The sequence below is a fragment of the Puma concolor genome, chromosome D2 (assembly GCF_028749965.1).
Source record: "Puma concolor isolate L17-30 chromosome D2, mPumCon1.1.hap2, whole genome shotgun sequence".
In the NCBI taxonomy this organism is placed as follows: domain Eukaryota; kingdom Metazoa; phylum Chordata; class Mammalia; order Carnivora; family Felidae; genus Puma; species Puma concolor.
The window spans coordinates 12,637,407-12,654,075 of NC_141677.1; the positions used below are offsets into that span (position 1 = coordinate 12,637,407).

General features: G+C 42.8%; 1 long non-coding RNA gene across 1 annotated transcript; it reads right to left on the reverse strand.

Annotated features, from left to right (window-relative positions):
• Window positions 1-787: 787 nt before the first annotated feature.
• On the reverse strand, window positions 788-9,574 carry LOC147575776 (uncharacterized). The gene is made up of 3 exons (XR_015241963.1): window positions 9,473-9,574; window positions 3,151-3,323; window positions 788-1,010 (listed from the first exon to the last, which is right to left on the reverse strand). It is a non-coding gene; the product is annotated as an uncharacterized LOC147575776 (long non-coding RNA).
• Between the last annotated feature and the right edge of the window lie 7,095 nt (window positions 9,575-16,669).

Here is a 16,669-nt window from a genome sequence, read left to right on the forward strand (position 1 = left end):
ATGTGGAATTTAAAGAGACAAAACAAACAAAAAAAGAGAAATGACAAAAACCGGACTCTTAAATATGCAGAACAAACTTGTGATTGCCAGAGAGGAGGTAGGAGGAGTTACGAGTAAAATAGATAAAGGGAATTAAGAGTACGTTTATCTTGATGAGCACTAAGAACTCTATGGAATTGTTGAATCATTATATTGTACACCTGAACTAATATAGCACTGTGTTAATTATACTTGAATAAGAACATAATTTATTATGTTGAGATGCCTTGAGAAAATAGCAAAGCAAATCTATGTCCAATGCAGTAATCTAGATGCAGGTCATGGTCACAGGTGAGCGAAGCAATGGGGCTGGCATCCTGATCTGTGACAACTGGTTTTAAGGAAGAGACTTTTAGCATGTCAACAGACAGTGACACTTAATAGGCCTAAACACATTTCTTGGGAGATTTTTTTTTCCAAGCAGAAAATTCAAAGGTTTTTTTTGTACTTATTAGCAATACTGCAGTGGACCCCAGCACTCTACAGTTGAAACCTATCAACACTAGAAAGGGAGGCTGTTGTTACAGCAGAGGCCATTCGGGACAACCAGGAGCTTATCAAGTAAATACACAAAGGAAAAAAAAAACAATCGGGACACACAGTAGGGGAAGAATTTTCTTCTACTCATCATAGATTTCAGGTGACATTGTATAATAAAAGCAAGATTAACAAGGCAAAAACGAATAAAACTCCCCAAACCCAAGTTTATTAACATGTATATCTCACATCTCATATGTACATGGGACAGAATAATTCAAAGATGTGGCTTAGAACTCTGGGTTCTATAACATAAACAAAGAACAACACATTTATAGAGAAATTAAAGACAGAGAGAGAGAGACAGAGGGAGACCATGAAAGGGAATAACCAGGGTAAAACTTGAAATTCAGTGGTCAGGGAAGACTCCGGTGGAATGACATTTTGGTTGACATCCGAAGAGCTGCAGGAGGGTCTGTGAAACACAAACAAGACTGTGGGAGAGAAAAAAGTTGAGGACACAAAGGGAAGGGTCATTCCATGAGTCAAAAATCTGTGGTCTTTGAACATGTCATTTGTGGGTTCTGTGTTGTCCCATTGACCATCAAATGTGCCCAGCTTGCTATCTAGTGATTTGGGATGAAAAACGAAGTAGGAGCCATGCTCCTTGGCCTCAGGAAACTTACCAGGTGGTAAGTAACCCATGAAACAATCAGAGTCAGAGAGAATCATGAGATTGGGGAGACAGAAGGAGGGATGTAAGTGGCTGTATTCGTTTGGTAGATGGTGAAATGCAGAAAACCTAACAGGCAGGGAAAGGAAGCAGGTGGATCAGGCTATCAGAGAGGCAGAGTATGGTCTTAGGGTCAGGAATGGTTTTGAACCCCCAGTTGTGTAATGTTGGGTGAGTTCTTTTTTCTCTCTGACCCTCAGTTTCCTAATCTGGCGATTAAATCTTGTATTTTCTACCCCTTTTGTGGTTGTGAATATTAAGTAAAGTAAGATACATGTAGGACTTTGGACAATGAAATGCCTGAACCCCATGGCCGTCTAGGACATGGAGGTGGACCATCTCCCCCAGGGCAGCACTTGGTGAATTTCCAGTGTTTGCTGCAACCACGAGCTCAGCCTCCTGGTTAATAACCAGCTTGGGGGGTACAGACAGCAGTCCAAATCTGTGCCCCCTAATTAACAGTCTTGACTAAATGATAGGTGGGTTTTGTGGAAACTGCTCACAACCACTAAGGAAGCCATCTGGGTTTGTAAGAGGTAATCTCTCTGTCTCTCTCTGTTTTTCTCTCTCCTTTCCCTCTCAGCAGTGGCGCTGGCCAGATCTCTCATTCAGTACAGCCATCTTTCAAAGAACTCTGAGCAGGTTCTATATCACACAGATGAATCAATTATGTCATTTATCCCAACTCATAACACGTGAAAATAGTTAAAACCAAGAGTGCAGTGAAAGTCCTTTCTTCCCAAGAAGCACCTCAAATAAATTGGGCATTTACATAAGCAACAGTAATCAAGACTTGGGTCATAGTCATGGGCGAGTGGAGATAAGTCTGTGACTAGGATTCAGCCATTCCTTTGATAGTTTGGAAAATGTGAATCAGTTTAGCCTTAAAAGTACTGAACAATCTTTAACTGCCAATATTTTCCTCTTTCTGAATGTCAGAGTTGAAAGATCTCTAAATATCCCTTTGGTGTACATATGAAGAAGGCTCCTGGGCATTATGAGGTCATGCAGCCAGTTAGTGGCCGATCTAGAAAAGAAGACTAGAGGACCCCAATGTAGCTCTCTTTCAGCTATAGCACTCTGCCTTTCTGTCTTGTGTGAGCTCATATGCAGCCACAAGCTCTTGTAGGCTGTGATCGGGGACAAGCAGACCCCCTAGTCTGGGGGAGGACAGAGTGACATCCTCTGCTGAAGCACACTGCTGGCTCTTGTTCCAGAACATACAGCAGGAGGTGGGAGAGGGGCTCCCACCAGATGCTGGTCTTCTTCACTGTTGTGGTGTGGCTTTATAATACCAGCTATAATAAAACTCTTCAATTGGGGCTGTCTGTAAAATGATTTCTGGTAATAAGTCTTTCTACCCTAGTCTGGGGTTGCAGCACTTACTCTGTTTCCTTATTTTCCTAGGACCGTGCAGGAACTGCATCCATTTCCTCTCGGCATCTTGTCCCTGGACCAGGTCGCTCAGTACTAAGAATATTTATAGTGGAAGGGCGGGACTTTTGAAGACCTGGCTTTCAGTCCTAGCTGTACCCTTAAATGATTTTGAGATCTCCATCAAGACATCAATCTATTTTCTGGAGCTGCTTACATTTATTAACTTTTTGTCCAACTATAAGGTGTCATACTAAACACTGAGATATAAGAGGGCAAGCAAGATCCCTGCCCTCCAGGAGATTGCCCTGTGGTGGGAGACAGCCACACAAGCAATCATAACCTACATTCTAGAGTAGAGGGACTCCATGTATGCTGATGATGTATAAGCAGCCTAGTTCTCCAACACTGGAACTACAAATGGTTCTATGCTGCAGACTTTAAAGGGGTGCTACTCATGGACAGCCAGGTTAGAAGGAGCATTCTATATCTAACTAAGGAGCTTAGGTTTTATCCTGTCAACTCACGTCACATTTGTAGACTTGAGACAGGATCTGATTTCCCTCTAAGAAATATCACACTGGTTGGCAGGGCAGGCCTAGAGGCAGGGAAACCAGACAGGTTGTTCTGGGAGTGGAGGTGAGTTCCTGAGACAGGATGAGGAGAAGTCAGAAGAAAGATCCAAGAGGTAAGAGGAAACCTAGGAGAGAGGGTGTTAAAGAAATTTCAGAAGGAGAAAATTTCCAGGAGGGATTAGAAAACAGATTTTCCAATCCTGCAGACCAGAAGTAAGCAGCCCAGGACATTCTGCCACCAGGACATGCTGACAGCCCTGTGATGGGACCAGTTCCAGGGCAGCTGTGGGCAGAAGCCAGACTGCAAGTGTTGAAAAGAAAATGGGAAAGGCAAGGAGAGAACAGCTAGAAAATCTCGGTTTCTTTACCTGACCATTAGGACAGGAATAAAATGTGTTATGTGACTATCCATTCAGAACCCTTTACGATCCCTTGGCTGTGGACGAAAATGTCCTGGGGGTGGATGGAGGAGACAGCTGCATAATAGTGTGAATGCACTTAATGCCACTGAAATGTACACTTTAAAAAATGGTGAAAATGGTAAATTTTATGTTCTATTTTGATCTTTAACAGGTTAAAAAAAAACCCAGCTTACAGAAAACTGAAGCATTCCGTACAATTTTGTTTACTTATGTAGAAGGCTTAGAAGCAGCATGCACCGGCCTTCGGCTGCAGATTTGGACATGTCCCGTAGGACATGCTGGCTGGGCAACCGGCATGGGGAGGCAGCATCTTTTCAGAGCCACACGGTTGTTTTCACCTGTTCAGACTTCCTTTGAGGTCAAGTGAGAAGCTATACACGAAAACACTGGATAACACAATGCGTGTCAAACGATCATGAGGTACGTTATTATTAGTGTTCCCCTGATCTTACTATTTTGTATTGCAGTAACTGATACAGTTTAAGCTCATTTTTATTTTCACTGAGTATCTGAAAATATAAAAAGCCACCAAATAAGATAAAAATTAACCATTGCTTCACAACCTGAAAATACTGAATTTTATAACATGACTTTTAATAACTTCTCTTACAGTTGATATATTTATATCCATTGTTGAAAATCTGGGAAATACAGGAAATTCAGATCTCCCATAATCCCACTGTCTAGAGATCATTTGGCATATTAATGATAGTTTGTCTTTTCAATGCTCTTTAAACTATTGGGGCCGCTGGTGGTTCAGTCAGTTAAGCATCCAACTTGGGCTCAGGTCATGATCTCGCAGTTCTCGCGCTCTGCTTCTCTCTCTCTCTCTCTCTCAAAAATAAACATTGAAAAATTTTAATTAAGCTATATTATTTTGTAAGCTGTTTATTTTACTAAATATAACATGTTTTCTCATATCATGAAATATTCTTTTAAAAATTTATTATTATTATTATTTTTAACGTTCATATTTTGAGGGAGACAGAGACAGAGTGTGAATGGGGGAAGGGCAGAGAGAGAGGGAGACACAGAATCCAAAGCAGGCTCCAGCTCTGAGCTGTCATCATAGAGCCCGACGAGGGGCTTGAACTCACTGAGCCATGAGATCATGACCTGAGCCGAAGTCAGCTGCTTAACTGAGCCACCTAAACATTTTAAATGACAATATATCCCACTGTTGTGTGTAAAATTCTACTTTTAGACATTTAATTTTTAATTTTCAGAAAAAAATGAATTATTTTTGTTTTTTAAAATTAATTATGATGGTTCTGTGCATAAAACATAGAAAAACAGAGACAGAGAAAAAGCCACCTGGAATCCTACCACCTAGATAGTCACTGTTAGCAGTTAAAATTTTTTTCAGTCTCTTCCTCTGTATGTGTGTGCATGCATGTGTGTGTATATTCACTCGCCAATAACAATTCTCTCTTGTCGAATATTTCAATCATCTATCATTTTTCAATATTATAAGTTATATCCCATAGGATACTATGTAATCATTAAAATAATTTTCTAAAATAATATTTCATAACTTGACAAAATGCACATTCTACATTATAAAATAGTGGACAAAAATAAGTTACAAAATGTTATCATAATGATGAGTTTATTCATGTGCCAGGATTTATCAAACCGTATGCTTTAAATATGTACAGTTTACTTCATGTCAATTATAGCCCAATAAAGCTATTTTATTTAAAAGAAAGATAAAGTACACTTCCTAAAAAAGTTTTATATTGACATGGAAAACATCTTAATGAACATATCTTTATCCTCAGAGCAGGTCCCCAGACTGAAATTCCTGCCTCCAAGTTTCTCGATATCTCCTGACAAATTGCAGGGAAGGATTAGCAATGTATATTCTGAAAGCTAACTCACTTTTTTCATGCACCAGATAGCTAGAGAAGAGGGCATGATGGTTTTTTTTCAGCAAGTACAAAAATATTTTAAAATATATTCGACTCCATGTTGGGTGATATTAAAAAGAGTGAGAGGGGCGCCTGGGTGGCTCAGTCGGTTGAGTGTCCGACTTCGGCTCCGGTCATGATCTCGCGATTTGTGAGTTCGAGCCCCACGTCGGGCTCTGTGCTGACAGCTCGGAGCCTGGAACCTGCTTCAGATCCTGTGTCTCCCTCTCCCTCTGCCCCTCCCCTGGTCACGTTCTCTCTATGTCTTTCAAAAAAAATTAAAAAAAAAAAAAAGAGGGAGAGAAGGCAGAACTAAGTGTAAACAGGACACAGGAGAGGAAGAACAGGAGCCGCCATGTTCCTCCACCTGTGCGAGCCTCTGCACCCACACCTGGTAATGGGATGCGGGTGCACCCTTTGCAGCCGGCGCTACAAGCGAAGAATGCTAGATTGCCAGCCACCACCAGAAGCTGGAAGAGGCAGGGAAGGATTGTCCCCTAGAGCCTTCAGAGGGAGCATGGCTGCGGACGCCTTGATTTCAGACTTCCAGCCTCCAGAGCTGGGAGAAAATACCTTTCTGTTGTATCAAGCCACCCAGTTTGTGGTACTTTGTTACCACAGCCCTGGCAAACTACACTGAGCACGTTGCTTCACTTCTAACTAGAGCACAGTTCTCCCCTGAAACACTGGCCACAGCTGTACTTTACATACTGTTTGTATCATTTAACTAACCTCAGTCATGGGACAGGTATCCTGTACCTGGCTACATGCCAAGGTGCATGTGACACAGGAAGTGACTTGGGAAGTCCGTGTGCTGCCATCCACCCATGGTCCTAGATGCTTGGCTGTGTCACTGCTTTGGTAACAGTGACACCACCGGGCACGCTTGATTCAGCCTTGGCCAGGTACCAGCTACTCTGCTAAGCATTTGGCCACTACTGTTTCACTTAATCCTCACAACAGCTCTACCGGGTTAGTCCCTGTGTGGTTCCCGCTTTACAGATGTAGAAATTGAGTCTTGGCGGAGGTGGCGCAGCTAGAGAATAGCAAAGCCAGAACTTGAGTTTAGATTTGCCCGGCCCCAAACCCTGGCATGAACATCAAGCACCTCCCAGAGTTCTTGCTTCATTCTGTTGACCGGGCAGGTCCTAACCTCTGGGGGTCACCCCCTTTGTTTAGACTTGAAATTTAAATTTACAAAAGAAACGTACAAGTGAGATCATACCCAGGCAGGGTCCCTCGTTCACCCTCCACTCTGTGTCCAGGGTGTGGGGCCATGTAAGTCAAATCCCTTCTTATCAATCACATGCTTAAAACCCCATAGCCGTTGGGGGGTAAAATCCCTTGGTTCTGTACCCTTCACTGACTTCTTTGCTTTCAGCCCATGTATCTGCCACAGCACATGGAGGCCCTGTTCTAGCCACCTGGAGACATCCGCGGTCCCCAAAGAGCCACCCTTGACACCTTCCTGCAGCAGCTCTCTGAGGTGGCCTTTCCCTCAGCTCCGTCACCCTCAGCAGACTCAGTAGGTTTCAAGAAGCTGTTCCTGGCCCAGTCTGAGCTGGATGCCCTTTCTTAGTGTTTTCACACTGGCCTTGAGCAACCTTATCACACTTGGTTACTTGCTTGTCTCCCACCAGATATCCAGGACATCTGTGTGCTTGGAACACTGAGGGTGTGGGGCAGGGAAAACCTCTGCGCTCTGGCACTACAAAGACCTGGGTTTGTATCCTGCCTCCTCCAGTTGCTCGCTGGGGCACCTTTAGGTAGCCATCTAGACTGAGTTTCATTTTCCTCACTTGTAAAATAAGCATTCTCTACTCGTCTTATACGGTTGTTGGGAGTTTTGATTTATACACAAAAATAGCTGCATATATTCATAATGCCAGGTATGTAGTAAAACTTCATTCCCTGTATCCAATTCCACAGAGGGGACACCTTTAATAAGATTAAATCCACTTGGAAGTCCCATTTTATATTCTTCTCCATCTGATAAACCTTGGCAATTCATATAGATACACCTCCAAACTGTGTTCTCCAATGTGTAGCCACTAACCACATGTGCCTAATGAACACTTAAAATGTCCGAATTGAGAGGCACTCTCAATGTGGAATGAACACTAGATTTCAAAGACTTGGTAGGAACAAGAGAATGTAAACTATCTTGATTATATATTTTTTTACTATTCATTTCATGTGACAATGATAATATTTAGGATATACTGGGTTAAATAAAGTGTATTACTAAAATTACTGTCACATCTCATTTTCCTTTTTTTTTTAACAAGGCTGCTAAAAAAAAACTTGAAATTACATATGCAGGTTTACCTTTGTGGTTTGCATACATAGTATAGAAATAGAAATGTTAATTTAATATATGTTAATTATATAGATTCATTACACATTATATATATTAAATATATATAATATCTATAATATAAACACCTACATATTCTCTATATAACATATATATAGAATATACAGAAATATATTTGTACTTGACACTGTTACCCTTGACTCTCAGAGAAAACCTGAAAGCTTACATCAATTCATTTACTCTGTGTGTGTGTGTGTGTGTGTGTGTGTGTGTGTGTGTTTTAAGTCTCATGAATGGCCACAGAAAAGGGAGCAAAGTGTAGTCATAGATGGCCTGAGCAGGGTAAGTGGGTGTGGGACATCAGTCAGAGAAGAGGCTTTAGTTAATAAAAAAAAAAGTCGAATTCAAATTCACTTGCTCTGACCCTGGCTGTGGCCCTTTGGGCTTCCCCCATGTACAGTCCAAGCTTCCCCATCTTGAGAGGCAGCTCTGATTCTTTAGCTTCCATCACAACCCCTGGCCCAGATCCATTCACTCAGATGCAATCTAAGGAGTCAAGTGTCTGTCAGTTGAGGCTGGAGGGGCTTCAGATTTTCCAAGATGTTTTCAGTAAGAAATAGTCATCAAGTGAGTAGAGAAAATATCCACTTAGCAGATGGAAACTGAGGCCCAGAAGGCAAAAACCTTTGTATTAATAATACAAGAACTCTTACTTGAGCCTACATTAGCTAAAGAAAAAAATATTCTGATTCCAGGAATGATGGCTTTGAGGAATTATGATTCATCCTTGGAAATTTCTGAGAAAGTTAGTTGGTAGAGACCAAAGGACAAATGTGAGAAGATATAATTAAAGAGGCTACTGATTAGGATAAAATGCTTATTTACCTCAGGAGTCTTTCAAAGACAAAAGTCAAAGAAACCAAGCAGCCACTTGAACATTATTAAAAAAAAAAAAAAAGAAAAAAGAAAGAAAGAAAGAAAGAAAGAAGAAGGAAAGAGAGAAAGAGAGAAAGAGAGAAAGAAAGAAAGAAAGAAAGAAAGAAAGAAAGAAAGAAAGAAAGAAAGAAAGAAAGAAAGAAAGTCAAAGAAAAACTACCATACTAGGGTAAGGAGAGACATCAAAAAGTCAGGAAGATAATTAAAGATGAGAATCTAATTACAAAGTGCATAGATTCAGACTAATAATCAAGAGCTCTGCAAACACATTTGGAAAGAGGGGAGAGAAAATGTCCAATTTAGAGAAGGAAGTCCAACTAGTTCAGTTCTCATCTCCCTGGACCTCAGTTTCCTCATCTGTAAAGATCTCTAAGACTCCTTTCAAATCTAAATTTAATATTTTATAGAACAAATAGCTAAATGAAAATTTTTTATGTTTTTCTTCATCTTTAACTCAAAAATTACATGGGTAATTTTTGTAGAAAAAGTAAAATCACATCTAAGCAAGGAAGAAAAATCAAAATCATCAATCTCACCACCTAGAGAAAGCTACTGTGAATATTTTAATGTATATTCTCTTGGGTTCATATATACATGTAGAGATAATTTGGTACAAATTTTGTTATTACGTATTTCCAGTCAATGAAATATTTCAAGGATATTTTCTTGGCTCAGTTTTGTTTCCATACCATTGTTCTTGATGGCTGCCATGTGTTGTAGTTTAAATGAGGGCATCAGAATACAATGAGTTGCAGGATGTGTCATACGGCAAACTTGAGTGTATCCAGACTGGGAGACACGAAGAAAGCGGAGGAAAAAAAATCATGTATGACACCTTCTAGTTTATAAAGGATTTTGTACAAAAGCCTTATAATCTACAAAGTATTTTTTTTTTTTAATTTTTTTTTTTTCAACGTTTATTTATTTTTGGGACAGAGAGAGACAGAGCATGAATGGGGGAGGGACAGAGAGAGAGGGAGACACAGAATCGGAAACAGGCTCCAGGCTCTGAGCCATCAGCCCAGAGCCTGACGCGGGGCTCGAACTCACGGACCGCGAGATCGTGACCTGGCTGAAGTCGGACGCTTAACCGACTGCGCCACCCAGGCGCCCCCAAAGTATTTTTATGTTTTATGACTGCCCAGGTAGCACAATGTCTGGCATATAGGAAAAATCAATAAACATTATTGAATAATTGAAAAAATAAATATTCATTATCTTCTGTATTTCTCATAAAACTGGGATGAGACCTGCATCATTTCACAAATTTTACAAGGTTACCCCTGTCACCTTGGTAATGAGCATAGGATTTTAGTCCCAAAGACAGATAGAAACTGAGGCTAGGGTCAGACGGTCAACAAGTGGGAGAGCTTGACCTTGAATGCAAACCCACAACACTCTCCATTGCTTCCCAGCCTTGGCATGTCCCGCTCCCCCTTTATTTAAGCAGTTTGTGCTGTGGGACAAATAATCTGTGTGCTGGTAAATGGTTAACATTCAGCTCTGGGTGAGGGGGAGCCATGATTTGCGGTGTTTACTGATTTCCCTGGTGTAAATACTCCCACCACCGCTGATATGAAGCTACTGACGCAGTATTACTGAACACAGATGTCCACACTTAGCACACAGGTGCCAGCTAGCTTTAACATACTCCTGGATGGAATAATCTTTCCTTCCCCCTAATTATTAATTCCTGGAGGCCAGGGACTGCATCTCTTTTCCGTTTTCATAATGCCACGTACCTAGATAGCAATTAACAGATGCTTAGGCTTGGTGTCAATGTTTAGTTAGCCTGGCTTTGCAATTTCTCACTCTCTCTGGTTTCCTCACCTGCACAGCCCTTTTCCCCAGACTTGAGGGAATGCATAGGGACAATCCTGTGACTTGGATGGTTTCCCTTTCTTTCATCTCCATTTGTGTCCTTGCCGTGGCCTGGGGCAGAGTCATGTGCCTGAAGACAGCAGTGGCAGCCACTGGGGCTCAGGATCTCCTGTCTTACATTTATAGTCTCTTACTCTCAAATTTAGAGCCTTCTTCTGCCCTGGGGTCCCAGTACCTCACTGTTAAGCAAAACATCTGACCTCCCTGAGGTCGGTGGGAGGCAGAGGTGGCCGATGGGGAGGGAGGCTGACCTTCACCTGCTGGTACATTTCTTCAAACCTAAATTGGCACAAAATCCATCAACAATCGGGAAACCTGGAAGTTCTTAGCTGTGTCAACCACGGCTACACCTCTTGAGGCTATTTTTCCCCCCTCAACATCTTCTGCTGTGGATCTCTTACTAGAGCTGGGCTGTGCTGATACAGAGACTTCATTTTCTTGAGAGTGAAATGTGCAGACTGAAACTCTAGAGTGAGGAAGGGGGTGGAGAAAAGGCAGACTTTGGCACCACCTTCTGGAAGCTCCTGTTTTTACATGCCATGTATGAATTTACTAAAGTTGATATGATAGATATTTTGTATTCTGTTCTCTGATACATGGCCAATTTTGAAAATCTATAAGAAAAAATATGGGAGGGGCACCTGGGCGGCTCAGTCAGTTAAGCATCAGACTTCAGCTCAGGTCATGATCTCGAGGTTTGTGGGTTCCAGCCCTGCATCGGGCTCTGTGCTGACAACTCAGAGCCTGGAGCTGCTTCAGATTCTGTGTCTCCCTCTCTCCCCCTCCCCTGCTCATGGTCTGTCTCTCTCTCAAAATTAAACATTAAAAATAAGAGACTCTTAAAAATTGAGAACGGAGGGTTGATGGGGGGTGAGAGGGAGGGGAGGGGTGGGTGATGGGCACTGAGGAGGGCACCTGTTGGGATGAGCACTGGGTGTTGTATGGAAACCAATTTGACAATAAATTTCATTAAAAAAAATAGAAAAAAATTAAACATTAAAATTTTTTTTTAAAAAAAGGAAAGATATGGGTAACAAATTTAATAAAACAGTAGTTAAATACTAACTTCTCCCCTACTAAAACATTTATCAAATCCACTGCCAGATGGAATTTTTTTTTTTAACGTTTATTTATTTTTGAGACAGAGAGAGACAGCGCATGAACGGGGGAGGGGCAGAGAGAGAGGGAGACACAGAATCGGAAGCAGGCTCCAGGCTCTGAGCCATCAGCCCAGAGCCCGACACGGGGCTCGAACTCACAGACCATGAGATCATGACCTGAGCTGAAGTCGGAGGCTTAACCTACTGAGCCACCCAGGGGCCCCGCCAGATGGAATTTTAACTCAACTTATGTTCCCCTCCAATCTACCCTCCCTTCAAATACTAACATCTAGTAGAATAGCCAAAGACTAGAGAAAGAAAAATGGGAAAAGGAAAGGCCACTGGTCTGGAGAAACTGAGAAGTGATTCTACATGCAAAGCCAGCATAACCTTCTCTCTCAGGAGAGAGAGAAATGTACTTCCAGCAACTTCTAACATGAGATAACCACAGCAAAAAAAAAAAAAAAAAAATGACAACAAGAAAAGATATTCTAGCTGCGTGTACCAACAAGCCACACGCCCAGCAGCAGCTTTGCTGGAAAGTTTCTCCCCACGATAGTCCGGGCCTCCTGGGTCAGGGACAGACCTTCACCATTGGTCTGGGCAAGTCACACCTGGGGAGCCTGATCTGTTAATGCTAAGTCCCTTGGCTTCATTTCCACACCAAGGAGCAGCTTCAGAAAGGCTCGGGATTCTTTTCTCTTCTTCCTCTTTTGAGTTTTACTTCATTCAATTCATTTTCAATGGCTTATTTGTAGGACACTGATAACTACATTTTTCTCTCCCCAAAAAGACCAGACCAAAATTATTTTCATCGTAATATTACTTGGTATTAGTGCATCACTTGATGCTTTTTATTTTTACATTTTTTATAACATTTATTTATTTTTGAGAGAGAGAGAGAGAGTGCACACAGGAGAGGGGCAGAGAGAGAAGGAGACACAGAATCCGAAGCAGGCTCCAGGCTCCCAGCTGTCAGCACAGAACCCAGCCTGGAGCTCAAACCCATGAACCATGAGATCATGACCTGAGCCGAAGTTAGACGCTTAACCGACTGACCCACCCAGATGCCCCTCGCTTAATGCTTTTTAAAAGCTGCCATTGGGGCGCCTGGGTGGCGCAGTCGGTTGAGCGTCCGACTTCAGCCAGGTCACGATCTCGCGGTCCGTGAGTTCGAGCCCCGCGTCGGGCTCTGGGCTGATGGCTCAGAGCCTGGAGCCTGCTTCCGATTCTGTGTCTCCCTCTCTCTCTGCCCCTCCCCCGTTCATGCTCTGTCTCTCTCTGTCCCAAAAATAAATAAATGTTGAAAAAAAAAATTAAAAAAAAAAAATAAAAAAAATAAAATAAAAGCTGCCATTGCTGTCACCTCCCAATACCCTGTGAGGAAGGTAGAAAGGGGCTGATCCTCTAGCCACCAAAGAGAAACTAAGGCTCCAGGAGGGCTGATATGTTGTCCAGACCCCACAGACCAGCACCTCTGGCTCCCAGGCTGGGCCTTCAGTCACCCGGTGCCCTGTAAGCCCCCGGGCCAGGTGGGGCTTCCGTTGTGTGGAGTGGTAAGGACGAAGCCTGGGCCAGCTGCTGTTCCCATCCCCATGCTAGGCTGCCTGAGCAGGTGCTCTCTGGAGTTGAAGGGATGGATGTAGGGAGAGAAAACTCTCCAAGTCTGTACTGAAGAACACTGGCAGCTGAGCATGGGATTGATTCAAATGTCATGACATACTCGTCAAATACCTACTATGTGCTGGGAGCCCTAAGCCAGACTGGATCTCGTACGGTCTTCAGGGGTCTTTCAGTCAGGTCAGGCAGAGAAGTTAAATGACCACAACGCATAGCAGGAAATGGTCGCTATCCCAGGACAAAGTGTGCTAGGAGACACAGAGGAGAGACGTCCCTTTGGTTGGCAGGGGAGGGACAGAGGAGTGCTCAGGTGGCCTTTAATAGGGCCTCTAAGTGGAAGTGCAGATGTGAGGGATGATTTGGGATCAGAAAGTTATACCCACACACACACTTACCCTCAGTCACACACAAACATACACACTCACAGAGGAAGACCCTCAGACCCTCTCCATCCCTCAGTTTTCCTGGGGCTGCCCCAGAGGCCCGCCTCCACCTGAGACCTGAGGAGCAAGTCACATTGCTACTGACGATGCTGAGATTCATGAAGGTTTTCTCCAAAACTGAGGATGACAAAGGACCGTCTCTTCCTACTTTTCCATACTCTAGCCTCGTTTGAGCTTTGCTAGGACCAAGCCTGGGGCTATCCGGTGTCACTGGCTTGGACCAGTGTGGCAGCTCTGCCTAGTTTCTGGAACCAAGGGGCCTGATGAATTATAGTCCTGGGAGTTATTTCTATGTTTCCTGGGGTTTCCCAACCTTCTTGGAGATGGGACAGTGCACACTGAAATTCCTCCATGGTGATGGCAGAAACTCCTGGCTTAATCTATTTATTTATTTATTTTTTTTAAGAGAGAGAGAGCACGAGTAGGGGAGGGGCAGAGAAAGACAGGGAAACACAGAATCAGAAGCAGGCTCCAAGCTCTGAGCTGTCAGCACAGAGCCCGACGTGGGGCTCAAACTCACGAACTGTGAGATCATGACCTGAGCCAAAGTCGGGAGCTTAACCGACTGAGCCACCCAGGTGCCCCTCAACTGGCTTAATCTAGAGGACACTCTGCTTGTGACCCACACTGTCATCCTCATGTACCCTTCTTTTTCTTCCTCTGACAATGACTGTTTATCCTGATAATGACCACATAATGACTCCGATAATGACCCACAAATACCAATGAGTAATTCCTTTTGGGTTTTTAGAACATGAGAACCAAGGCAGTAATTTCAGGGATTGGAAGTAAACTGCAGGTCCATTTTTTTCAAAGTTTACTTGTTTATTGTGAGAGACAGAGAACAAGTCGGGGAGGGGCAGAGAGGGAGGGAGAGAGAGAATCCCAAGCAGACTCCATGCTGAGCATGGAGCCCAATGCAGGGCTGAAATTCACGAACCATGAGATCATGACCTGCGCTGAAATCAGAAGTCAGACACTTAACCACTGAGCCACCCAGGGGCCCCATGCAGGTCCCATTTTTATGTTAAAGGCTTCACTGAGGTTGGTATGTTCTAGACACAGGAGAAAACAAAATCCTACCCTTCCATGGTTTATGAAAGTCCTATCCATTAGCATCATGATCACAATAATTTTATCTGGGCCTCAAGCCAGGGGCCCCTAAATGGATCATGTGGGTGGGGTCCATGCTGCAAGTGCTGGTTCTGGAAGTGTGCTTTGGGTTTTTGGAATCCTCTGAGGATGTTCATTGGAAAGCAAGACGTCAGGCTCTGGAGAGAGATTTTATCCTTACTCCTCACTTCTGTTTTTAATTCATAAGTTGGAACAGAAGTAGAATTCAGGTTCATTCATTCATTTGACAAACATTTACTTAACACTTGACCTGAGCACACCTTATATTAGGCATTGGAAATACATGTATGATTAGAACCTGGTCCCTGCCCTAAGAGATAAGGTACATAATAATGAAAGTGTACTAACGAGCTAAGAGCTCTTTAATGCATGGTTCCCGGTCTTACTAATTTTCTACCCCCTGTACTTAGCACTGAGATTTAAGTGAAGGAGCTCAGTGTGACTTTATTGAATGAATAAATGGCCAATGATTAAGAATCCACTTGTAACGATGGCAATGCGTCCTCTTTAGACGGGACATGGCAACGGTATGTTCTCTGCAAGGACTCTGTGGTAACATGCAAATAAAGGAGTTATTGCCGCAGCTTATTAAAGAAATAAAAGGAACATAGCACAGAGGAAAGAACATTTCATTGTGCCTCGAGGGCTGTGATGTTGAAAGGGAGGAACTCATTGTTTCTCCTCTATTTACCATTCTACTGTCAATAATTCTGGCATCAAACGTGGGGGGGGGGGGCGGTTTGCATACCAAGCAATTCTCCAACACCAGCTAGGTGTCCTACAACTCACTCAGTCCTGACACTATCTACCTGAAGATAATGTCAGATCCCACAGGTTAAGGGTTCAGTCCCATAGGACTGTCCTCACTTCAGATACCAATTGCAAGCCCCGGTTGTCACCTGTGCTTCTGACCAGCTATAAAATCCGAGGTTCCCACCTCCCCCGTCTCAAGTTTGATAGTCTTCTAGAATAGCTTGAAGAACAGGAAAACAGGCTGCTTAATATATATGTGTGTGTCATATACATATATATATATATATACATATACATATATATACATATACATATATATATATACATATACATATGTATATGTATATGACACACACAGCACCAGGTATGGAGGAAGGGACATGGTGCTCCCACACCCTTCCAACACCTCCCTATGTCCACCAACCCAGAAGCTCTCCAAATGCCTAGTGTAAGACATGTTCAGAGCAAGTGTTAAATGTTTATCAGATGAATGAATGAACTCTAAATTAGGAATTTTTATGGAGGCTTCATTATGTTGACATGATGGATTATATCACTGGCCATTGGTGATTGATCCAACCTCCAGTCCCACTGGAGTCCCCAGAGGTCTGGAGGTGGGACTGAAAGTTCCAAATCTAGTTATATTTGGCATCCAGCCCCCATCCTCAGGGTCTTTCAAAAAGTCACCTTATTAACATAAACCCAGTGTGGTTGAAAAGAGCTTGTTATGAATAACAAAGAGATCTTTATGACTCTTATCACTTAGGAAATTCCAAGGGTTTAAGGAGCTCTGTGCCAGAAAAAGGACAAAGACTAAATAATATATTTCTTATTATAAAGCACAACATCACAGATGTCTTTATAGGGAAGTTACCATTTGAGCTAAATTTTAAGAGACAAGTAGAATTCACAGATGTGTAGGTAAAAAGGTCAGTCCACAAAAAAGAACAAAGGG